Here is a 25803-nt window from a genome sequence, read left to right on the forward strand (position 1 = left end):
TTTAAATGTACAGATGTACGTCCAGTGTAATGCAATGCATCTGCCCTGGTTCTCTCATCCCTTAAAAACAATATATAAAAGAATAAATAAGAGGCAACAACAATAAGAACAAATTCTACAATAATACATAAATAAATCACCGTGAGTTATTTAAAGTGCCTGCTGTTCAATAGTCAAACCGCCTGGGGGTAAAAACTGTCTTTGAGGCGGCTGGTCCGAGCTCTGAGAGCTGGTTGGCTAAGCCTATTATGCAGCACTACAGCGGGCTGCGGGGACTCTGATATCTGCCTTTATTTCACTTTACTGGACAGTCTATTATTTAGAAAATTACAGAAAGAGAGAGAGAGAGATCCCTTGTGGTCATTAAACTTTTTATATGTGGCTCTAAATTTCCACAATCATCTGCATCTGTACTGTTGGAGAAATCTCAGTCTGACCTTTTCACTCCTTACAAATGGTTTCATGTCACTTTGGTTATTACAGTGTGTAAATTAGAGCTTATTATCATCATCATCATCATCATCATCATCATCATCATCATCATCATCATCATCATCATCAGGTACATTTGTTAGTAAGTATGTAAGGAAAATAAGACATTAAGGAGGGAAGGATGGATGAGGTGCGCTCAAGTGTGACGAGGAAAAATCTGAAGAAAATGTTTCTGGAGATCCTCGAGACCGATGACAGACCTGTGAGTGTGTGTGTGTGTGTGTGTGTGTGTGTGTGTGTGTGTGTTTGTCAGAGAGACAGCAGACATCTAACACTGAGGCCACTGAATGACCTGAAGACAGGATGTCTTAAATTTTCTCCCTCTCTCCACCAAACACACCTTGGAGGGCAATGAATAAAGTCCCTATGTGTGTGTATGTATGTCTGTGTGTGTATGTGTGTGTGTGCGTACACGATCTATTTTCCTTTTGTAGCCTCAGGTTAGCGTAGACCTATTACCTTACACGACCGTTTCACAACAGGAAGCTGATAAATAGACTTACAAACCAGAATCCCAGCAGAAACATAAAAGTGCACACAGCAGCAGGCTGCGTTATGTAACTGTGTACTTCAAGAAGATGAATTAGCACCCGTTCTTAATCCCAATGTAAACTACATAATACAGTCGCAAAGTCTTTGGTAGGATTTTGATGCTTTAAAATGGGATTTGCATTTCCAAATATTTGTATTGGATGTAATCTGTGTCATGTTTTTTAAGATGGGAAATGAAAGCATTTTAATGCATTAAGCCTTTAATGTCTCGAAGAGAGAGAGAGAAACAGAAGATGTGGGGAATTAGAGGGAGAGTTGACTTGTGATGAACCAGAAACATCACAGGGGAACGTTGGGTCAACAGGACAACCCAGAATACCTCATTTTTTAAAGAGATTTGCTGTAATGACCTCAAATAACGGCAGTAAACAAGTTTGATTCTGTATCAAGCACATAACCTTTTTTCAGACTGACCGCTGTGCAATTTAAGGTTATCCAACAGTTTATGTAAAGATTTCATAAGCCAGAAGGACTAAATACTGTTTATCAACCCATTGAAGACCACGTAGCCACGTTAAAATCATAGACCGTATATGATAAATGGACGTACTGTATGTATTCACCGTGATGTCACCCATCGGTTTGTGGACTGCCTTGAGTTCGGCATTTTAGCCGTCGCCATCTTGGTTTCTTGGAACCAGAAGCGTCAAAAGAGGGTGGGGCTAAGTACAACCGAATGCTGAATAAGACATTTTTAGGCGACCAAAATGTTTTAATTAACTTCCATGAACTGAAAACACACTGAAAGGGTTAAAGTCCTAACACAAAAACACGGACAACTCCCAGACCGGACAACGCCGTGGTAGCGACCTGTCAATCACAAGGTAGCCACGCCCTAAAGCATCCCCTGCTTTATGGTCTATTTGACTCTAAATGGGACCATAATTTACTAAATGAACATCATGCTGTATTGAAAAAGACTTGAAACTAGCGATTGAGACCATAAACTCATGTTTACAATGTTTACTGAGGTAATAAATCAAGTGAGAAGTAGGCTCATTTTCTCATAGACTTCTATTCAATCAGACTTCTTTTTGCAACCAGAGGAGTCGTCCCCTGCTGGCTGTTAGAAAGAATGCAAGTTTAAGGCAACTTCAGCGTTGGCTTCTATTTTCAGACCCGGAGATTGCCGCCTGGTTAAAAAAAAAAATTTAAAAACCTGAACCTTTGGCAACAATAGAACAGTGTGAGTCCAGACCAGGCAGGACAAACAGAGCTACAACGTCATCTATGATTTAAAAGGACTGTGAATGAATGAGTCACTATACATAAACTATTCAGGGATCAATAATGACAAAGTGATTTTCACACGAACACCCAGACTTTTCTGAAAACATACAGTACAATGGCTTAATGAATCATGCTCCACTATAAAGAACCACGGAAACACAGGTCACACAGTGCATGTTCTCATTCATACATTGATTTATTTGCACAGCTCACGGCGATCTCCAACAAACTTCACCTTAAAACAGATTCGCTAACCTGCTACTATAAAATATTAAAGACATCTTCTTGTCTGCAGTCTTCTCTGCTGCTTGTTAAGCTTTTGTTGTTTGTGGACACAGATACCGCACGAGGCTTTTAAAAGAACCTTATTTCAATCGTCACATACATACGTGAAATCTGACATCTGCATTTAACCCAATGCAAGCATTTAGGAGCAGTGGGCTGCTGTAAATGTTTGTTTGTTCATGTTTGTTCGTCAATAAAACACTGTATTTTACGGGTTTACTTTTTGGGGCTTTTGGTAATTTTGGTTTTATTTAAATTACTGAGGTTCAGTGTGTACGTAGTGTAACTTCGGCTTTAAGAGAAAATGAACATCAGCATGTGTTAACTAGTTTCTGATAATTGGATTAAATGCCCATTTATTTGTGTATATTTATACTGTTTATACTGTGTGGCTATAACACTAGGAAATGTACAGTATTCTCCCAGCAGCCACTGTGTGTGTGTGAGGGTTTAGACTGGTTCTCATACTTGGATGTGCATTCACCTGCCGATGAGCTGCAGTCATACACAGATCCAGATGACAAGACAAAGACCAGAATTTGTCTGTTGGTCAATGTAGCATCGAAGCACGTCAACACAACTGAAACTACATGTTTGGGTCTCGTGATGGCAGCCACACTAACTGATGAGTCTCTACGTCTAAACGCGACTGAGTGATTTCTTCTGCAGGGCTCATGATGTTTCTGTTAGATTTGACAGTTTTGACAAAAAAAATTTCAGACAGGCTGACATTTTTTGGAACTTGCTGATATAATTCACAGTTTTCACAGTTTTCATCATTTGTTTAGCCAAGAAAATTAATTAGTTATTTGAATTATTCCAGACATGGTTGCAAAAAACATCCCACAATCCTGTCTCCAGTAGTCTCCTGTCTACAGTAAAGGAGTGTTTAAAGGTGCTCTGTACGATATCCAGAGCATTAATATAGCAGCAAACAACTATTTGCTCTATAAAGACATAGAGGAGTAATGTCTCCGCCTGTGTGTGTGTGTGTGTGTGTGTGTGTGTGTGTGTTGTAGTCAGAGCTTCTCTGTGCTTTGTTGACATAGTCGGGCCGGTGCCTTTATAGTGCATGTGAGCGTGCCCCACTGGCTAGCTCACAGCCGCCGCTCTGCACTGCTCTCATACGGCAGTTGCAGCTGATAACGCCGTCCCGACCGACGGCGCTGTCGCGGAAGCGTAGCTCCCGCCCTCCAGTTCCCCCTCAGGTTGTTAGCTGCGAGCCGCCGGCTCAGCCATCGCCATGTTGAGAGCCGTGCGGAGGCAATAGAAACGCTCCCAATCTCGCATTTAGCACCTTTAAAGGCCTCTACAATACTGAAATTGCCTTTAAACACCTAAAGTAGTACTGTATGCATTTATTTATTTCTAATAAAAAAAATAATTGTTCTCTAAAGACCTTCCTCACAAACTTGTCCTTTTGTTTCAGCTTTGTATTATTGTCTGATCTTTTATTAGTTTATTTTATATTTGTCGTTTTCATTTGCAAAATCAGTTCATTTATTTATTAAGTTTACCTTTGCTTGTTAATGTGAATTTTAAATTGCTGTTCATTTTAATCCTTAATTTTCCTTTTTTTATGTGTAACCCTGAAGACCAGCAACAGCTAAGTGGAAGCTACTGAGGATCTAAATAAAGACTAAAGAATAATGAGGAATATACTGCACTGGTAGCAGTTTACTGTGAATGAGATCTACATATTATTATACCTAAAGGTTGACTTTTTATAATGCAGGTTTAAAAAAAAAAAAAAAAAAAAGACTTCACACGCAAATCCCAACACAATGTGAGCGCCTGCTCGCTGGCTCACTCGTGAGTATCTCTTTGCATGATGACAGCCCTGTTATTGCTGCTGTCTCGCCGCGGTGAGACATGTGAGACGTTCCACGCTGGATGTTTTATTGTCAACGGGCTGACACCAGGCGGAGTCTGGGTGTAAATCTGTCTGATTAGTTTCAGAAGGGAAAACACTGGCACTGTAATGCCTTCTTCCATCCAAGAATCCAACCTAATTACCTCACACTATAATTCTCTCTGACAAACACACCACTCTGTCTTTTTCAAATAAATCCATACATTCTTTTTTTTTATTTCCGTGAGGGAGAAGGATTGTTTTAGTGAACATATTATGCTCTAATTTGTTTGAGTTACAAACATTTCTGGAATAAATCTTAATATTGGTCTCCGCTCACATTTTTCTTTCTGCATCTTTGTCTCACTTTTTATCTTTTGATGAAGATTTTGTTTTATTGTTGCTGTCGTCGTTTTCTCCATATTAACAGACTGCACTGCAACACACCAACACAACCACCAGTTTCAGTACATTACCGACTTCTATCTGCAGATGCATAATGTAAATCTCTCGAATGTGGTGTGGGTGGGTTGAGAGAGGGAGAGAGAGAGAGAGAGAGAGAGAGAGAGAGAGAGAGAGAGAGAGAGAGAGAGAGAGACACACATTAGCTGTTTTCATTCTGCCGTCAACAGAATTTCATGCAAACTTTTGAAAGGTCAGGGACTATAAAATGTAAATCAGATGCATTTTCATCAAAGTCAAAGTCAAAATAAAGCATTCACCGGAAAGATTTTAAATGGAACTGATTTTATAATGTGATTTATATCAGGGAAAGTCGTTGTTCTCTGATTAAGAGCTCAGGTTGATTATAATTTAAAAAAAACATGATGGACAGTCACTCAGCTTTTTGTGCTTTTTGTGCAACCTCTCTACTGGCTACTCCACACAAAACTTTTCTTTGCTTACCGTGTATAATAGTCTTTACCCAAACGTCTTTCTTTATGTGTGACTTCTGCTGGATTTTGTCATTGTATTCATCTTTTTGATATACCACCAATTGCAAAGAAGCGAGTGAAGAGCGAGAGAACAATAAGACTGCTTGTAACCTTCGCGTTGAAAGCGAGAAGGAATCAGCAGAGAGAGGTAATAGAAACTGAAATGGAAAGTGAGATGATGTAAAAGACAGAGTCTTTGATTTCTTCACAGAAATATTAAAAAAAACAGACAAATTAAACTATTACTTTCTCTGCTGCGAAGCACACGGGGCTCAATTCTTCTATCGGCCATAAAGGAGACAGATTCTGCCGGGAGTCTCTCTCTATAGGAGTTCGACTTACTTCGCTCAAGTAAAAAAAATAGATCCGAGAGGAGCTCCTGAGTCTTTAGGGGCGCAATTTGCTCGTAACCTTGCTCAGGAGGGCTGGAGAAAGGCACGACCTCTCTTTTCGGTGAATTAATCTATATGTAACAAAGCTCTTGGAGGTCCTCGGGTAACACAACCCACTTATTTACTTCAAATGCCCAAAGACAAAGAGGTCAATGGTGGTAATCTATTTACTTCTCTGCAGCAAACAGAGAGGTAAAAGAGAGAGTGAAACACAAAGGGTCTGAGAGGAAGACAGAAACAGGAGAGACAGAAAAATAGAGTAATCTATAAGACAGAGGAGACAGAGGGCACAGAGAGCGAAAGCAAAATAACATTAAATTCAACTCTCTGTTAAAACGTTGCTTTGTTTACTGATAATTCAGCAGTTCATAATTCATTTATTATCTCCGCTTGTCTGTCTGTCTGTCTGTCCGCGGCTAATCTCGCATACTGCTGGACCCATCCACATAATATGCTTTTTGCTCGTTTATGACTGCATGCTCAAGGACCTGTCGTGGTTGCAGTGATTCACACTTTTATGAAAAACGTATTTTATTAACTGTTTTATACCGTCATTGACTGCTGACTCCTCACTCCTCTTAACCAGCCGGTAGGGGCCGCAAGTGATCAACAACTGCTTCAGTTTGAACTCTTGTTTCTGCTACGGATTACGAATTGTTCCTCTCTTCATTTGCACGCCTGCATGCAAGACAATTGCATTATTGCATGTATGTACTGTATGTATAATAGAGCTGGGACGATACACCTATCTCCCGATTCCATACTATCACGATACTTGCGTGCCGATTTAATATGTATTGCGATTTTTAAGTATTGTGATTCGATATTACGATTAATTGCAATTTTTGTTAACTTTTTTAACACTAGACCATGGGGAAAAGTTGAATCATACACTTCTAGGGACTTTTACTTCGGAAAATATCTAAATTGATACAGTAAAAATGTCCATATATGTATTTTGTTTATACAGTTCCCTTTGTTAACACCTTATTTTGAAAACTGGACGTAGTCACACGTGTATACTTCCGCAAACTTTGCCAAGTCCGGTCTCTTTACTCTGTACATCCATGGTCAGCTCCATCCAAATGTCAGCATATGGGTGCTCTACAGTTGTAGCGTCGGCCGCTTTGACCACGGAGATGAGAGTGATGGCCGGTTTGACTGCACGTTACCGCAATACGATAACATCTCCTGTCCGTAACAGACTTGGCATGCAGCTTTAGCCGTGATGTCCAGCTCTGCTCTTCCTCTCAATGTGTGAAACCCAAAGTGTTTCCATACTCTACTGGGTGTAGTGTTTACCACTTTGGATTTAAAATGTGAGGATGCAGGTCGTATCCAAGTGGACCCTCCGCCGTTTTCTGCTTTGTCGTTTTAGCCGGCTTTGGTTTGTTTTGGTTGACGGATACGGAGCGGATAGGACGTCACGTTACTCTTCGACCTCCGCATAGACTCAAATAAAGCAAATATATTGATTATGGCATTAAAAAATCAATTTCAAAATCGTACAAAAAAAAACCATACATAGGTGAATTGATTTTTTTTCCCAGCCCTAATGTACACCGCTTAGCAAATGACAAACTGAACCGAGATGACCACAATGCAGCACATCTTCTAATGCTGGTAGGAGGAGAGCTAGTTAGCTGTTAAAATGAGAGTGTATCAGTTGCATAAGACATGCGAGTGAAAAATGTGTCTGATACACTCGCGGTCTAGATAGGGGGGCGGTTTGTATTCATTCAATCAAACATTACAGCAGCGGTCATTGCAGACACACCTGGCGGAGCTCTGAACTACTTTAGCATCTTTCTAGTTATCAATGTTTTTGTGGTCTACTTAGAGATTCTCACCAAAACAACAAGCCTCTTTGAATCAAACTGGACTAATCTAATTGAGAGGAGAAACTGAAGAGAAAAAGAGAAAACAGATGAAAGACTGAGTAATTCAAGGGAGACCACATGAAAGGAGACTGTCACACTCCACTAAACATGTTGTCGCTGAAGCTCCATCAGTGCATGTGGTGTCAACAGTAGAGTGCTTTTACTATGAAAGAAGAGCAGATGGAGAAGTGTTAATCTCACTATTGATTTATGGTGATGATTTCATATTTTTTGCACTGTGTAAAAAACATATACCCATAATATTATAATCTGACATTTTATATGATTTGATTTATGGGGTGTGTCTCTTTAAAAAATGCACTGGACATCAATTTCTTAAAGTTTTGGCAGCCTTATTTGCATTAAATGGGCACGTTGCCAACATCAATATAGACATGCTATAGGAGTGTAATTTATTACCATTTAGAGTAGTGTCCCTTCTTGTCTACCGATATATGTTTATTAACTTTTTTTCTTATTTTGGCACACTTAAATGTTATATACTCTTTTGTATGGGTTAGTTTGGGTTGGGAGAGGATTTGAAACTGATTGTGTGAGGTGATCAAATTACGGCTGTCAAAGTTAATGTGATAATAATGCGTTAACGCAAATTTGACTAATTTCTTTAACGCATTACCTGCAACTTGCAATTTTTAGGTTGTAGCGGGCTCAGTTTTAAATCAAGAGTGAAGATACTGGCATCATATTAAACTAGAAAACCAAATTAATCCATTGGTGTCTTACTAGCTAGTCGTGAAGGAGCCTAAATAACGCTCCAAACTTGCATTTAATTTTGGTGAGGAAGAACTGGCATGGCCATTTTCAAAAGGGATCCCTTGACCTCTGACCTCCAGATATGTGAATGAAAATGGGTTCTATGGGTACCCACGAGTCTCCCCTTCACAGACATGCCCACTTTATGATAATCACATGCAGTTTTGGGGACAAGTCATAGTCAAGTCAGCACACTGACACACTGACAGCTGTTGTTGCCTGTTGGGCTGCAGTTTGACATGTTATGATTTGAGCATATCTTTTATGCTAAATGCAGTACCTGTGAGGGTTTCTGGACAATATCTGTCATTGTTTTGTTAATTGATTTCCAATAATAAATATATACATATATTTGCATAAAGCAGCATATTTGCCCACTCCCATGTTGATAAGAGTGTTAAATACTTGACGAATCTCCCTTTAAGGTACATTTTGAACAGACAAAAAATGTGTGATGAATCGCGATTAAATATTTTAATCAATTGACAGCCCTAAAGTTACATTTTGATAATTACACACTTTTAAAAAATATATTAAACATCCTCACCGAAGTTGACTGCCACTACACTTAGGTTTCTTAGTCCCCTACCCTACAGATAAGTATCAATTGAATTTCTTATCACTTCAGTCCACATGTTCTGTGAAGTCCATGTAACAACAAATGCTCCAACACAGGGAATCAAACTGAGTTACTCTCCATCAACTTAGTTTGTCCACATCTGATTTCCAGTAACAATAACTCCCGCAGCTTGCTGTTAGACTGTAAGACATCATTCAATAAGACAACATACAGTAAGCTTTTACACATAGAGCAGCTTTGATTTAAGTGCTCTGCTCAAGGGCAGGGCTGATTGTTGCAGCCGAGGGGGCAAAAGCTTTATTCGCTTCATTTTCCTGCCAAGACTTTCCCAGTCGGTGTTATTATTCAAACTATCAAACATCCCGTCACAATCCAACAATCCTGACCTTAAGGGCATTAGCACAACCACACACAGTTAAACCCAATTTAAACTGATTTGCACTGTTTCTTTCGATGTCATACTGTACATAGAGACATTATTTTGGGCATTGTGCTGTCACTGGTTATTCTTCTTAGAAATCAACAACATCGTCTCTCATCACCCTGAAGGGGATTCTTTCACAACAATGACCCACTAGCTGTACATTATCCCGCTTATTACACGGCTACTTACTGAAGAAATCAATATTTTGACACAAAAACAGTCCGCCAGAGTCCGACATCTGAACTGCACCCATAGCAACAGTCTGCTATACAGAAATTACAGACCGCAGAATGCTGTGATTGACCAATCAGAATCGAGTATTCAACACAGCCGTGTAATAATCTAGAATAATACACCTACATACGACACAATAATCCGCCACTAGCCAAACAGGATTAAGGGCATCAACAAAGCTATGTAAGATTCACCAATTTAATGGCCAAACATCAGTATCGGCCGATTTTCGCCTTGTTGAATGCCATCGGCCTATTGGCAAATAAGCTGATGGCCATGGCCGATCTATCTATTGTGTTGCATTAACTTTGCGCCAGCTAAATGTTGTGTTGGTTATTGGCGGTTGATCTCGGACAACAGTAACCCGCTGCTGATTCAGAGAAGAAGCCACTGGCTGGACACGACTCTGGCATGAAGGCGACTGGCATGACGGCGACTGGCATGACGGCGAGTGCCATGCCCCGTGCGGTTTGTTTACAAATAAAAGTGAAAGAAAAAGTTGGCCGTGTGGGAGGTGAAAGAGGTGAAAAATAGCCCTATTTATGTTTCTAATCGCTTTTACATTTACATTAAATTTAATTTAATTTATGTTTCACAAAACGTATATTATTGTTGGGCTATGCATGTATTGAAACATTCTTGTCATTGAGTAGGTAGTTATATGTTGTTTCTGATTGAATTTGTGCTAATTTAAAGGCAGCGGAATGAAACGCTGAATAACTTTAAAGCAGTCCAGTTGTTTTTCTTTGTTTCCCCGGCACAAAAAGGGGAATAAATAACAACACAAACATTGGCTATCGACACTGATTTGAGTGTCACACTTGACCAATGTTTAAAATTGTTATTTTGAACATCGGTATCAGTATCTGCCCAGAATGTTACGGTCAGTGCATCCTTACACGTAATAAACAGAAATTATCAAGAGGATCAGTAGCCTAATTATAAAAGAAACAAGCTTGGCTGCATCCACTGTGCACAACAATACCAGCAGCAGTGAAGCAGTGAAGCAGGTTTCATTGCTCAGAGCTGAGAGATGTTGGCAAACAGAGAGAAGACACCACTTCTTTCTTTACAAAGTGCTACTGTATATTTCTGTTGTACCTACAAAGCCACCGTCAGCGTCTCACACCTTTTAAATTAAGGGGCACTCCACTGATTTTACACTAAAAGTTCAGTTTACTCGTCACGAGGAGTACTGTTCTACCCAGCTGGTGAAAACTTTTGTATAATATCTTCTGGTGCTGTGGAGGAGCTTTCAAAATTTCACATATTAATTATAATCATTTCATCAAGGAGATCTCAGCTTGGGTTTGACACTTAAAATTCCAAATGCTTCACAAACTGGAGTTGTGAGGTTTGAAGGGGGTGTAATGAAAGATGCAAATGAGTTGTCATCCTGAAGTGTTACTAAAAGGGTACTCTAGTGATTTAGTACTGCTCTCACAATAGGAAGATTAAAAAACAAAATCAGAGCAGCAGATGTCGAGATATCCTGACTTCTAGTCTCTAGTAGGCTATGGGTTATGCTTCAAAAACACTGGATCCTACAATTCCCATAATGCAACTCATTAGCATGTTTCATTACATCACTTTCAAACCCCAACCCCAGGTGTGGGGTGTGGGGTGTGTATATTTTAAACTTGGTCCACTAGAGACTAAAAGTTAGCCGCTTCAATTTGGACAATTATTTATTAATCTGCCTCCTGTGAGTCCCTCAACTTTATCAATAGTGTCCCACCGCAGAGCTCCAGGCTCGGGCCCACCTCCGGCGCTGGGACCATCCTCCATCGCCAGGACCTATGGCGGATGAAATCCACTCGTGTGTAGTATTGTTTACCTTTGTGTTATTGGTGGAGGTTGTGTGGTTTATTCAAACTAATGAACACATGCTATTGTATCCTGATGATCGTCTCTGGCGTACACAATTTCAGACGTCACTTCCTTCTCCAAGCTCGGGACCGGAGAGGGTCAGACGGAGGAGGTAGGCCCGAGCCTGGAGCTCTGCGGCTGGACCCTTCTCAACACTATTTAAGTGTGCCACTAAATCACACTTCACGGACTGATGAATTTTCACCAATGAAAGGAAAGGGTGTCGAGATGGAACCTATACTAATAAGGCAATCATTTCAGAGAAATCAACTTATTTACCCAAAATGCACTGGGCTGTTGTTGCAACCTCAACCCAAAGACAATCCTTTGAAGTGACTTCAAAAGCTAGAGGCTTAAAAATAAACTGAAAGCCTCATACTCACAGCTCATCATTAAAAAATACATGGAAACATGTCATAAAGGATGACGCCTCAAACACAAACACACAACATTCAGCTTCTGTGAAATCTTCCACTGAATGCAAACATGTCATTTTCCTTCTAGCCTTGCTGGAAATATGCCGCACCATTGCTGTTCTCCATCTCTGATGTGAACAGATTATTGTGCGGAGAAGAAGAAAAATGGAAGCGAATAATACTCAAGGACCAACACTTAAGACGGGCACTTAGCCGCCCTGTGAGAGTATGACAGGGCAGCGACACAGATCTAAAGAGAACTGCATATTAATCTCACTCAGCAGCGTTGGCCATGAGTCAAAAGTGAAACTACGGATCGGGCTGGAGGGCATTCATTGGCTGCTCATCAGGAGGAAAAGCAGTTCGCCTCCTCTTGTTATGTCTGTGGGAGTAAAAGGCGGCCATGTTGAGAACAAAGAGGCCACGAAGGAGATTTAATCACACAGGAAAAGTAATTGTCGGAAGGATTCTGACATTTTACCACAAGGCTTTTCCTGCATTTTAATGATACCTCTCACAAGACAACAGGAACAAGTAAGACACTTTAAAACCCCCACCAGCACAGCTAAACACACATACAGCTGCAGCACAATATGTCAAAAATCAACACTCTCTGGCAGCCCACACAGGCACAGCTGACATTTAAACGCACCGCTTGGATTCTGCAGACCAAAATATTCAGAAATGTTAAATTACATGAGAGAAAAACACAGGTACTCTGTCCTCAAACAGAGACTGGAGATGATTATTTCAGCACTGACACATTGTTGAACCCAATTTCTCCCCAATTCTAAGTCAAAACAAAACTTTCTTTTAAATACTGGATGTTGGTGTGGACAGCCAGCGTCTCCATTTCAAAGGAATATTATTGCAATAACGGTTCTCGAAAAAAAATCCTCCTACTGCATCCCTATTTTCCACAACTTTTTTTCCCCCCGACACTTCTGTCTTAACAAATCATTCAGTGTGATCCTCCTCCATGATGCCGATGGGGCTAAATTGTCTTCTGCTGCATGCAACAGAGTCTTTCAGTGAATATATACTTTATATTTGTTTTGCTTGTCAATTGTTTTGCCATTTTTTATTTCAAAAACTTCAGTGTTGATTTGAGCGCCACAGCTGTCAAACTTTTGTGGATTAAAGGAAAAAATTCAACATTTTGCTCCCATTTTCAAAACAGCAGCTCTGCCACAAATTCTACCTTTACGAAGTTTATAATGTTCAGTTTTTCTGTCGGAAATGTGTAAATTCAATTTTATGTTTATCACTGAGGTCATATTTAAAGGTGGTATCGTACTGGACTACATTCTAATGAAGACAGTTTTGTCCGTTCCATTTACGTTCACGAAGGGGGGCAGAATAAAAACACCTGTGAATATAATGTACAACACCATCAATGACCTCTAATGACAATGTCAAACTAGAATTACCGCCTCCGCCAACCAGTCATGTTGCAGTTTACATCCATGTCTGTCCAAAATGTCATCACTTCATCATTTTATCCTGTTAGATATTTGCGTGAAATTGTCATAATTGGCATATGAATTCTCTTCTGAGTTATGGCCAAAAATGTGTTTTGTGAGGTCACAGTGACCTTTGACCACCAAATTCTAATCATCCTTGAGTCCAGGTGGACGTTTGTGCCAAAGTTGCAGACAACCCCTCCAGGCCTTCCTGAGATATTGAGCACAAACATGAGATTCAAATCAATCTTCTTATTTATTAACTGCTGTACCCTCCGTAAGATTATCACAAAAGCAAGAAGCTTAATTAATCCAATTTAAATCTACTGACTGTCTTGGTTACTCAAAATGAGAGCGAATGAGACCACACATTCCAACTGTATCCCCTCCACCCCCCGTTTCCATTCCACACTGCTGCCATGGCAACAGTCAAGCAAAGCATTGCCACGCTGCCCCCCTGGTGAAGCACCATGTGTTCACTCATCACATTGCTGGCGTAGCTTCTCTTAAATCACCAGATCCCATATCAATGAGCAGGGGAAGGGTCAGAGACAAAAAAAAACTATGTGGAGAACAAGACAGAGAACAGAAAAAACACTTCTGGAGAACATGAAGACAGACAGGAAGGGCAAAAAATGGGGGAAGAGTTGAGAGAAACAAATGTGACAAAGGGAAAGGCATGCCGAGTGACAGCCAGGAATTCTGTTTACCTCCATTTATAGAGGGGTGAGTTTTCACCCCGCATGCAAGCTCTGTTTCAGCAAAACTAAGCTTCTATTTGTCCTCAGAATGACAAGTATAGTTAACAAATAGTAACAAGTTGACAAAAAATGTTTTACTCCCCAGATACATTCAACCAGTGAAATGGAAGAGTTTAAAATTACCATAGGATGGGCAATATGGAACTTAATGAGAGAAATAGGATATTGCTCTAAAATTGATCTTGAAACCCAGACGACTGGAGATGAGAGATTTATATCATGTTGTACAACAGCATTGAGCAGTAAATTAAAAAGTCTGGGTAATTTCCTTTATTAGGATTATTGATAAAGCCATGGGATAACACAATTAAAGGGAAAGGGTTATCCCGAACCCAATTTTTAGTGCTTTGAAGCTTCCGTGAGTAATTTCCGAAGCTTTGGGGGATTATTCCTTATTTCATGGGCTATTTTGGGATTTATACTTTATTATTACATACTTATATTTATATAAAAAAAACAAAAAACTAAGCATATGAATACTGATTTGGAGGTTGATTACCATGGCAATGGCCGAAGCTTCGAGTCAGCCCTAAAGGGAACACATTAAAGCTGCTGAATTTGAAATTCAGAGCATATCCGTTGCCTCTCAACGGCTCTCAACATGACGACCGACGGCTGAGCAAGAGGCTCGCAGCTAACGGTGCTATCAACGGCAACAGTGCTGACAGAGCTGACAGTGGCAGCGGACGTGAGCTAGCCAGTGGGGCACGCTCACATGCACAAAAAGGCAGCGGTTGAATGTAGTACATTTACTCAATTGTACTTAAATAAAATTTTCAGGTACTTGAATTTACTTGAGTAAATCGATTTGATGCTACTTTTTACTGATACTCCACTACATCTCACAGGTAAATATTGTACTTTTTACTGCACTACATTTATTTGACAGCTTTAGTTACTTTGCAGATTCAGATTAACACAAAATATAAATAAATAAATAAATGATGATGTGATATTATTGATTAAGTTACCTAGCAGTATTTAAAGTAGCTCAAATCAACCCAGATTTTACCAGCTGTAACATTAAAGTGATGTTCTCATTTAATGCATCACTATTGTAATCCAGTAATATCATATTATTATGTAGTGGGTCTTTCTACATAACAAGAACTTTTACTTTTCATACTTAAAGTATATTTTTATGTTGATTTTGTATTTTCACTTAAGTAAGATTTTGAATGCTGGACTTTTACTTGTAACAGAGTATTTTAACACTGTAATTTTGCTATTTGTACTCGAGTACTTCTGCCACCACTGTTAAAAAGCACGCACGGCCGGCCCGCCTATGTCAACAAAGCACAGAGTAGCTCGGATTACAACAATATAGAGAACCTTTAAGAAAAAATTTAAATTCAACGTATCCAGGAAAACACAACCTTTAAATTCTACTAGTTTCCACGCTACATATTTCCAGGATTTCCATGACCTTAGAGCTGATGACAAGAAGAAGGACGTGGTGCGAATAGACTCAGACACACTTCAGATGCAGACGGATACTGAGACCCAGACAGCAGCAGCCAAGGAAGTTATTCTATCTCTCCTGCTGCCAAAATAAGAGCTGATAAGGCACTCCTAGGAGCTGTAAAGTCCTGACACTTTAGCCACTTTAATCCGCGATAACCCCTGATGAGCAGGCCCGCTGACGCCGGCCGCCACACACACACACACGCGTACACGCCGCACCCTGTTGCTAATAACGCTCTCAGATGGAGTTTCAACTCTGCTTTGATGGGACTGTGAGCTGATTCCTCCATCAAAGTCGGACGTTGACATCAAATAAAAGAATACGGCTGGCGGATGCAGCTCGGAGCCGGAGCTGGAGGTGACAGATATATACACACCAGAGTATGAGCACCAGTGAACTTCCAGCAACTTGTGTGCCAGCATGTGGCGTCGACAGGGTGGCGGTAATCTAAAGGTTAGCTCTGCTCTGGCTGAGAGACTCAGCGGCCGGCAGTAAAAAGGTACGAATGTGTGTGAATGTGAAGCTGAAAAAGAGCAGCTCAGTTCAGCCAAAACTGCATCCTTGGATGAATATAAAAGTTTACAAAAGAGCTCTGGCCTCAGTGAAACCCTCAAGAGCTTCATGCAGGCTGGTAGAAGCCTTAAATAGAACCACAGTGGATAGCGCCGTGGGCAGCAGCTGAAATCCTTTCTCTCGTGTTGTTAGCAGTGGTACGATGGTAATTGGACAATTAGGGTTCACAGCAAACAGAAGGTGGGTACTACATACATTGAAGGTAATTACATAATCTTTGTTTTGAGCGGTACATTGTAATTAGATGAGATGAGAGGAACTGAACATTTACAACCAGACATGTAACTCATGATACTAACATTATCATTACAGCATTTTGAATGGAATTACACAAGCAACGATGATGAGAAAGAGATTTTTTTTATGGTGACGGGCGATTAAAAGTATTAAACTGAAGCCCAACAGCAATAACACACACAAGGTCATTGGACTGAATGGTTATTGGCACCGATGTGCTGTGATTAAAGGAACCAGCCTCTAACAATCTCTGTCTTATTTAACTGATTTATGGCCCCAAATATACTGGACCCTGACATGCTTAAAACTCTAGATACAGTTCTGTATTTTAAGAAAAAATGAAATAATTCCTCTATTGACGCATTTCCACTGCATGGCACGGCACGCCTCTACTCAACTCGACTCGCTCTTTTTTGGTTTTCCATTAGCAAAAGTTGCGGATAGCACCTGCCACTATTTTTGGTATCACTTCAGTCGAGGTTCCAAGCGAGCTGAGCCGATACTAGGAGGTGGAGTTAAAACACCGCAGACCATCGATTGGTCAGAGAGAATCATCACTTGCACGACGCAAGACATCCTGCACAAACATCCTAAGAGGATTCAGCGAGTGTCGCATTGAAGATGATGTCACAGGAGTCTACAAATTAGTACGATCGATTGCAGGTTCTGTTTGACTGGAGAAATTTCGATACCCTTAAAATCACAAATTGTTGTCTTCACATTTCTGTTTGTGTACGAGCAAAACAAATGAGATACTTGTTAGTGAGCTTTAGAGGTTCTGAGAGGCACATCTCTGAACTTTGGTGAGAGCCAGGCTAGCCGATTACAGCCTTTATGCTAAGCTAAGCTAATAGCCATCTGCCTCCAAATCTGTATTTGACACAGAGACATGAAAGTTGTATAAACGCGAATAAGCAAATTTCACAAAATGTCAACTATTCCTTCAGGTACTGACTTGTGTAGAACTCAGTTATTGAAAGTCATCGTCACCCATGATCATGATAATGAGCGACTTTGAAGTCACTTTCATCTGCAGAAAAATATTTTTCTTAAATGTCGACATTCTCAGTGCTGTAACTATGCCGTAAACTTTGTTTTTTTCCAACTCCCCACTCTGCGAGGGCACTTTAAGTTCATTTGAGGTTTACGTCACAGACACTGAAGATAAAATTAGGCTTCTTAAAAAACAAGCTCAGATAACTTTTTTTGGTCCAAGTATCTTATATGAAACAAAGACAACCACGCCATGGGAGTGATCTTAAGATTCTGTTAACCAAAAACCAAGACAACTTTAGAAAAGGGCCAAAAGACAGCCCAAAAGTTGAAGTTAAAAAGAAGCATTGATTTTGTACCCCGAGACAGTTGCTTCAACATCTTCATTAAACATCTTTGAACACATTTTTATATAATAAAAAATAAAATAATAATAGGACCCAGTTAAATATAGACACGTATTTTCAGTCTGATAAATTCTGATTTATGAGTTGCTTTGCAAGTGACCAGGGGATTAGTTAACAATATTTATTTTCCTCTGGCACTTTTTTTCAGTCAGTATTCACGTGTTGGTTTAACTAATCTTCCAGAGCCATAACGTATTACCCCTCGAGGACGTTCTTCACTGCGTGTATGAAGTTCGATGCTGCTGATGGTACTCATCTCTGCGTTGCATAATCACAGCAAAGAATGTCCTCGAGTGTATCACTGCAATAATACACAAAATAATGCAAGTACTCTGCTTCTAAGTGCACATCCTCCATGCACCACTGATTCCTTCCATCTTGTGCAGAATTCACCATCTATTTTCATAACCACACATGTACACACACACACACTAATGGCTGTAGTGCTGTGTGTGTGTGTGTGTGTTGCACTGACACATTATCATAGCAGCTTGGACAGGCCTGCTTCACGCCTACGCAGCTGCTAATAAGACAGATCCATCAGAACATAGCAAGGAAAAATGTAACCTGGTTCCTCCTTGTCTAGAATGGAGAGATGGACTGAAATGAGGGAGAGAGAGAGAGAGAAATACAATGAGGGGGAGTGAGGGGGGGACAAGGAGAAAAAAAGACAGTAAAGAAAGAGAGTGAAGCAGAAATAGAAGAAAAACAAATAAGATAGAGAACATAGTCGGTGCTCAGTGACCAACAGGAGGATATAAAAGACAGAAGGAGGTGTGTATCTGTGTTCAGTGCCAGACAGGAGAGGCTGACGGAAATGCACTTCCTGCCCACATGTGAATATCTTCACTGAGAGAGACTTTAAAGGGAAAATCCTTCAACTTTTATGTGCATGTCAAATCAGTATTGATGGTAAATGTATAATTGAAGCAATACATTCCTCAGTGCGCGTTATATTGCTGAGTTCTCCTGCAAAATCTGTTGTTCTTCCTGCATCCAGCGGCGTCATTTGATGCGACAGTGACGTAGTTGGATGCACGGAAGAAATACCGGCTACTTCAGCTTGGATTTCTAATCTCCACCTCCGGGTAGCACATTCAATCTCGGCGGGTCAGTGCAGCTCTAGTGTCGGCTTGGAAAGGCCCGAATCTAAAATATTATGCCCCAAATGTTGTTTAAATTTATTGAAAATGGTATTAATATCGATATTTTTCAAGGTATTGTATTGAAGTTAGAAATTCCAGTATGGTGACAACACTAATGACTTGGACTTGCAAAAAATGACTCGTGAGCATCTCTGTTCTATAACACATCCATGGCTCTAGATGCTGCTCAAAAACAGAACTTCCTCCTAAACCTGTTGTAGATTAAATTGTGTAAATAAATAAAAAATAAATACAAATAAAAAAACAGAACTTCCTTGTTCTCTTCGCTAGCATTGCAAACTACTTACGTTTCCAACAGTGAAAATGGCATCCCAAAATAAGAGTGCAGAGGATGGTATGGACGGGGATGATATATTTTTTACAGTGTTTTTTGGCTGACTCGGATATTCAGCCGTATTTATTTGTGCGTATTTGTGAGTATACGGTCAAAGAAATGCAGCGGGGCATCAGAAGCTCGCACGCAATGCATCCTGGTACATGTAGTCACTGTCGGCACGGCTCCGTTGACAGGGGAACTCAGTTTCTGGGTCAATATAGCACGAACTGATTGGACATTCACATAAAAAAGGTGGTGAATTTTCCCTTTAAATGCTAAAGATTATATATATGCTAGTATTGCTTCGTTGGCAGCCACACTGGAGTCTGCCACAAAATTAGAAATGATAACATCTGAGCATCGATCATACACATTTCATGCATTTCATTTGCATAATGTTGTATTTTAATCATTTTTTTTAAGTCTTTAAAGTAAGAACTGCTGTTTGTCTCCAACTGCATCCGTCCTTGATTAATTCTCTGAAGTGACAAGTTCACATTTATTGTCTGACAATTTCAAAATTATACAAAAGAGAAAGACAGCAAGAGGCAGGTGTAAGGACAAAAGAAAAAGAGATAAAAGAGTGAAAAGGGGCAAAGGAAAAAGACAGAAGATGAGACGAAATAAAAAATAAAAAAGGAACAGAGGGAATGAGAAAGAGAGAAAATGAAACAAGCAGAGTCCTGAGACAGAAGAAGAAGAAGAAGAAGAAGAAGAAGAAGAAGAAGAAGAAAGAGAAAGCAAAATGGCAGAAGAAAGACAGGATGGGAATAGAGAGAACAGGAAATGGAAAAGAACGGGATGGAGACAGAAACAGAAAAATGAACAGGATGTGAAATGAAAATAGGCTGCTAGAAATGGAGCCAGTGCAGTGAAACTTCATTACATTTTAATGAGTTTCTTCATTACATTAGCAGCTACAAAAGCCCTATTAATTGCTCTTGACTGAATTAGTAGAATTTGTGCAGGAATAATTACAACATGACATGGGTAGTGTTCCAGGATCTCTGCATAAATATATTTTATAAGACAAGGTGAAAAATATTTGACACTAATAATTAAGATGTGAAAAGACAACCAGTATCGTATCTTTGGAAAGGGGGACATATATATGATTAACTGTTCACCAAGAGCTAAACCCTCCTTTAATTGAACTCTGAGGGGGGGATTAGAGTAGAAAAGATTGAAACTCTTTCGTAGAGTCCTTGAGGGGGTCTCTTCAAGAGATGTGGTTTTAAATCAAAGTCGTAGAAGCTATAATGAAAGAAGTGAATCTTGTGACAGAAAAAAAATGCACCTATGAAAGCTGAGTAGTAAAATTTGTCATTTGTTTCCAAAATCCTTTTTTTACGTTGACACTTTAATTTGCTGAGAACCGGATAATACCTTTTAATTCAAGGCAATAAAAGCAACAAGACAATAACCCCCCATTGCTACAAGTAAACAAACCAGCTAATTCCCCCAAGAAATGTGACAAAATCACATCCAAAGGTCATGGTGATGCCTTTTGTTTCCACAATAAACTGACGACTGAACATGTGCATTGAAATAATGTCCAGGGATTGACTGAAAGGGTTGCTGTTTTGAGAAATAGGTAACTAATTATTGGCCTTTAACATATAACATATAAAAATAGCACCTTCAAAACAGCAATTTAAATAAATACATTTTTAATATTTGTTGAATTTTTGATATTTAAATATTGCTCTTATAGTCAGAACCAGAACCACAACGCTGCATGTGAGTTGGTGCGTTTACACAAGCATCTGTTTTAGAGACAATGGTGAAGCTAATTCAGTTGTTTGACTGTGGAGGGAAAAGTTCGACCAACCCGTCAACATCACAAACTAATGTGCAAATTAATTCAACCGACAAAGTACCAGATGAACCTGAGTGAAAAAAACAAAAGGCTAATTTGTGAAGTCTGTGGAGATGGAATTACCGGTATACTGCAAAGCATGTACAACATACACATGACATTTATACATGTCACATTTTCATTATTAAGCTGACGTATAGCTGAATAGTGTATTAAAGCAGCAGAGGGTAGAAATATGATTTAAAAAGTTATTTTAATAAAATGGTCACTATATCCTGACAGTAGTTCATGAGACAGGTAATCTGAAAAAGAAAATCATGTTCCTCAGTGTCCTCCAGGGCTCCTAACGGCTTTTGCAAGATTTCACAGACCGGAGGAAAACAACCAATCAGAGCCGAGCTGGAGCCTTGCCGTCTCTGTGCAGCTGTCAATCACTCGCGGACTCTGATCAAACGGTCAAACTAGGCAGCGCTGATCAAATATGAATCAATATCATGTTGACTATTTCTCACCTCAAATGTGTTCAGAAACATCTTGTAATGTACGGTTTAGCTGTAAAATGAGAAAGTTTGTGACCCGAGCTCTTGGGGAAATACCAAGCACCGCCCACCAGCCGGAGCACAGCCAATAGGAACGCTCTCTCTATGTAATGACCTGTGATTGGTCAAAGTCTCCCGTCACGGACTAGATTTTTTTAAAGCCTGAAAACAGAGCCATGAGGAGGTGCAGAAGTCTAGTTATCTCTCAGAACACTTGAATTACAATATGCTGAAAGGTGATTATGGAATTTTTGCCCAATGATGCCAAAATCAATATGCCTACTGCAGGTTTAATTACTCAAAATGCAACCATATTTCAACATCAACATTAACAGCTGTGAGTTCTATCCAAATAGTAGTGAAGAACATTAACTTCATGAATATGAATGATGAAGACTCATTCATTAAACCTGAAGAGCACTCAGCATATTCACTCTATTGAATGACAAGTTTTGTCGAGGAGTTTAATTTAGTCAAATCAGAAATAGTACTTCAGGTCAGAGCCCTTTAACTATCTGTCAGCTGAAGCTCTGAGGTTGAGTGAAGGACATCAGGCCTTAAATTCAAAGCCAGCAGGTTGATAGCACTGATCTCAGGTCCCTCGGCTCAAGGTGAACTCCTCACAGTCCCCCCCAGCCCCACTTACGGAGCTGTGGGGTTTCAGATCCAGACGGGAGGTGAAGTTAAAAGTTGAAGGAGAGAGTCACATGAAAGCCTCCACTGTCTGACCCTCTTGAATTAAGAGCTATTTGGTCACGGCGGACATACTGTACGTGTTCAGTGTTTCAAGGTCCTGCACACCCACGCACACGTTTTGACTTATTCTGGCTGATAAAACCTTTCCTCAGGTTTTAGAAGAGCGAAGCTGAAAGTGCAGCTTTGCTGAGGTCACCAAACTTCATACACACAAAAGTTGGCGTGCGTCACACATCCACACACACACACACCCACACACACACACACCCGCCCGTTTAAACTAGAGACCATCTTGTGATGGGATCACACCAGCTGCAACAACTAAATCAGACCAGGGGCGTTATGCGTGGAGGGGGCCCTTTGCCCACTTTCCACCCCCCCTACGTCCGGCACCATTGCTCTGACCACACCTATCTTCAAACTTTGACTTCATTTTGATCTCAACCACACACCTGTAAAGTTTCGTAACTGCATCTTGCACGGTTGTGACACTGTCACAGTGACAAAATCTGTCCAGACAGACGGACAGAAATATAAACACCTGGCAAAGTACTTAAAACTTCCTGTGTGGTAGTTCCCGCTACAGTAGGTGTCTCCAGGACCACATTTTACCATGATGATACCACACACATACTCACAAGGTGAAAACAATACCAGCTATACACTGTAATGACTGGTTGAATTAATGGAAGAGGTCATCAAAAGCAGACTGTAACCCTGAGCAGGTCAGGTTAGTGGTGGAGCCAATGGGTGAATACATTTAACATTTAAAATATACAATTCTACTACAATCTGCTTTCACAATTTTCAGTCAGTAATGTAGCAGAGATATAGCAGTCATGATGAGTGTTGTTGTCATGATTTGATGGCAGACCAGGACCATTAAGGAAATAAGTTAACTTTTTGGTGTTTTTAACCCGTGTCATGCACCACTTTTATTCATAACACTTTTATATGTTGTTTACAGTTTGTTTCATTTAGTTTGTTTTGTGTTTCTGTGTGTCAGTCCGTGCTTTACGTTGGTTTGAATCTGAGTGCTTGTTTTACGACAGAATAAAACCAAACCACAGGTATACAAGATGGTATCATCAACATAAAAATGACCATGTCGGAGCCGAGTTGGAACATAAATAGTATTCATGCAAAGGACAGAAATGCACGTTTCCTAAAATTGATCCTTTTGGGATCCCTTTGTCAACATTTGGGGGCTTGATTTGAAACCAAACGCAAGAACAGTTTGAGTCCTACCAAAAAGATAGGAGTTAAAAAAAAAAGGTGTAACCAAATATATTAAAAGCAACTTATCAAACGAAATGCTGTGGTTAATGGTATCATCAAAAGGATTAGACAGATCCACAGCGGGCAACATAATGATGCCTCTTATCAACTACAACCTAAAAAATTATCTTACTTTGACAACAGTACGCAGCTTTAAGACCCAAAATGTGAGGGTCAGAAAAAATACACCATTTTGTTGCCGCTGTTATTTTTGTATCAGACCCATTTTCACGGCACTCTGACCCTTCTATTCCTACAGCAACGATAGCCAAATGTTCAATAGCACCATGACTGCTGCAAAGGAATGAATTCAATTGTGTTTTCATGCTCTCGCCAAATGTATTCTGCAAGCTGACATTCAAATTCAACTTCGCCTCCCTGAGGGTATATGCAGGTAGCTTTTTGAATAGCTGAAAGAAATGGAAGAAGGGGCTGGAATATACAGAGCTGCAGTCTGTTTCTAGACGGCGGACCACAGTACTGAATACATGGGAACACTGTCAATCACTGTGATTTCAGTTCTATTCCACCAAAACTGGTTTACAGTTATTTTTTTCTTATGGGGCTGACAAAGGAACACACCTGCTAGCAAATCAAACCCCCTGTGCAAACGTTCTCTTCTTGTTTTGGATTGTAGTGGAGCGGTCTTCTTCTATATTCAAGCTAGAGGATGTGTTTATGCAAAATTCACAATTTAGGGCAGCAAGAGAAGAGAGTGTCCCGTCTACTGTAACTGAGACCTTAGAGATTGTCTCTATTGTAGTGAAAGTCCGGTGTTGGGTTCAGTCACTGGCAGCAAAGCTCTGCCCACACAAAGCCCTCAGAGTATGATGTCTCCTAAACAGGCAGGAGTGAGTAAGCACTGTGACCTGTTTATTCCAGAGAGACATGCACTTACCAGGTCTCTTAAAAATGATAAAGCATCATCCAAACAAAAAAAAATAGCATCATGACAAATAGTTGTGTTCTTTTTGAGTTGCACACACAATAAGACTTTCTTCAGCTTCTTTCTAAAAGCTGTGGGACTACTGAACTCAGACATCTCCTCAGTCTGACGAGACCGATGTGCTGCCACACTGCACCTTTACTGGACTTTTACTGCTGCTGCTGCTTGCACACTTGTTAGTTGCATTTTATCTAGGGCTGTCGTTTAAGATATTTAATCGTGATTAATCGCGTGATTGTCAAAAGTTAATCGCGATTAATCACAAATGAATCGCACATTTTTTATTTGTTCAAAATGTACCTTAAAGGAAGATTTGTCAAGAATGTAATACTCTTATCAACATGGGAGTGGGCAAATATGCTGCTTTATGCAAATGTATGTATATATTTATTATCAGAAATCAATTAACACAAAACTATGACAAATATTGTCCAGAAACCCTCATAGGTACTGCATTTAGCATAAAACATATAACATAATCATAACATGGCAAACTCAAGCTGTCAGAACAGTGTGTCAGTGTGCTGACTTGACTATGACTTGCCCCAAAACTGCATGTGATTATCATAAAGTGGGCATGTCTGTAAAGGGGAGACTCGTGGGTACCCATAGAACCCATTTTCATTCACATATGAAATACGTGGTACCAATGGATTCCTTAGGTTTTTCTAGTTTCACATGATACAGGTATCTTCACTCTGACAGCCCTAATTTTATCGTTATTGTATTACTCATATTGCTTAGATTTTTTGTACTTATATTGCTCGTGCCTTATTTATTCCTTGTAAATATGTGTGGAGTATTTCATTATAATGCACCATTGGAGGTTGACGCAACTGCAATTTCGTTACATTGCGTTGCATAATGACAATAGTTCTTGTAGTTCAAAGTTCTTGAATTCAGGTTAAAATATAAATTGTGAATATGTTATACTTCCTTCACGGACATACTTACGAACATTGTACCCTTGCACCTTGCACTGTTCCCTCTAGTTTAGGACAAGAGGACTAGTTTGACATTTTGGGAAATACAAGTATTCACTTTCTTGCTGAGGGACAGATGAGAAGATCAACACCACTCTCATATCTGTCCACTAATCATTAACCCGATGAAGGCCACAAGCCTAAACATGTTGGTCTGATAACAAAGTTGCTCTGCATACTACAGGCGTTGCTGGAGTTTGACCTATTCAGACTTTTTTCAGTTTGTCCATGCACCTTAGAAGTTGG

The 25803-nt window shown here is 39.9% G+C and overlaps 1 protein-coding gene across 20 annotated transcripts in view; it reads right to left on the reverse strand.

Annotated features, from left to right (window-relative positions):
• The window catches only part of LOC141766710 (pleckstrin homology domain-containing family A member 7-like), a 187322-nt gene that overhangs the window by 61600 nt on the left and 99919 nt on the right, over positions 1–25803 (reverse strand). The window lies entirely within an intron of this gene.

The sequence above is a fragment of the Sebastes fasciatus genome, chromosome 4 (genome assembly GCF_043250625.1).
Source record: "Sebastes fasciatus isolate fSebFas1 chromosome 4, fSebFas1.pri, whole genome shotgun sequence".
Lineage (NCBI taxonomy): Eukaryota > Metazoa > Chordata > Actinopteri > Perciformes > Sebastidae > Sebastes > Sebastes fasciatus.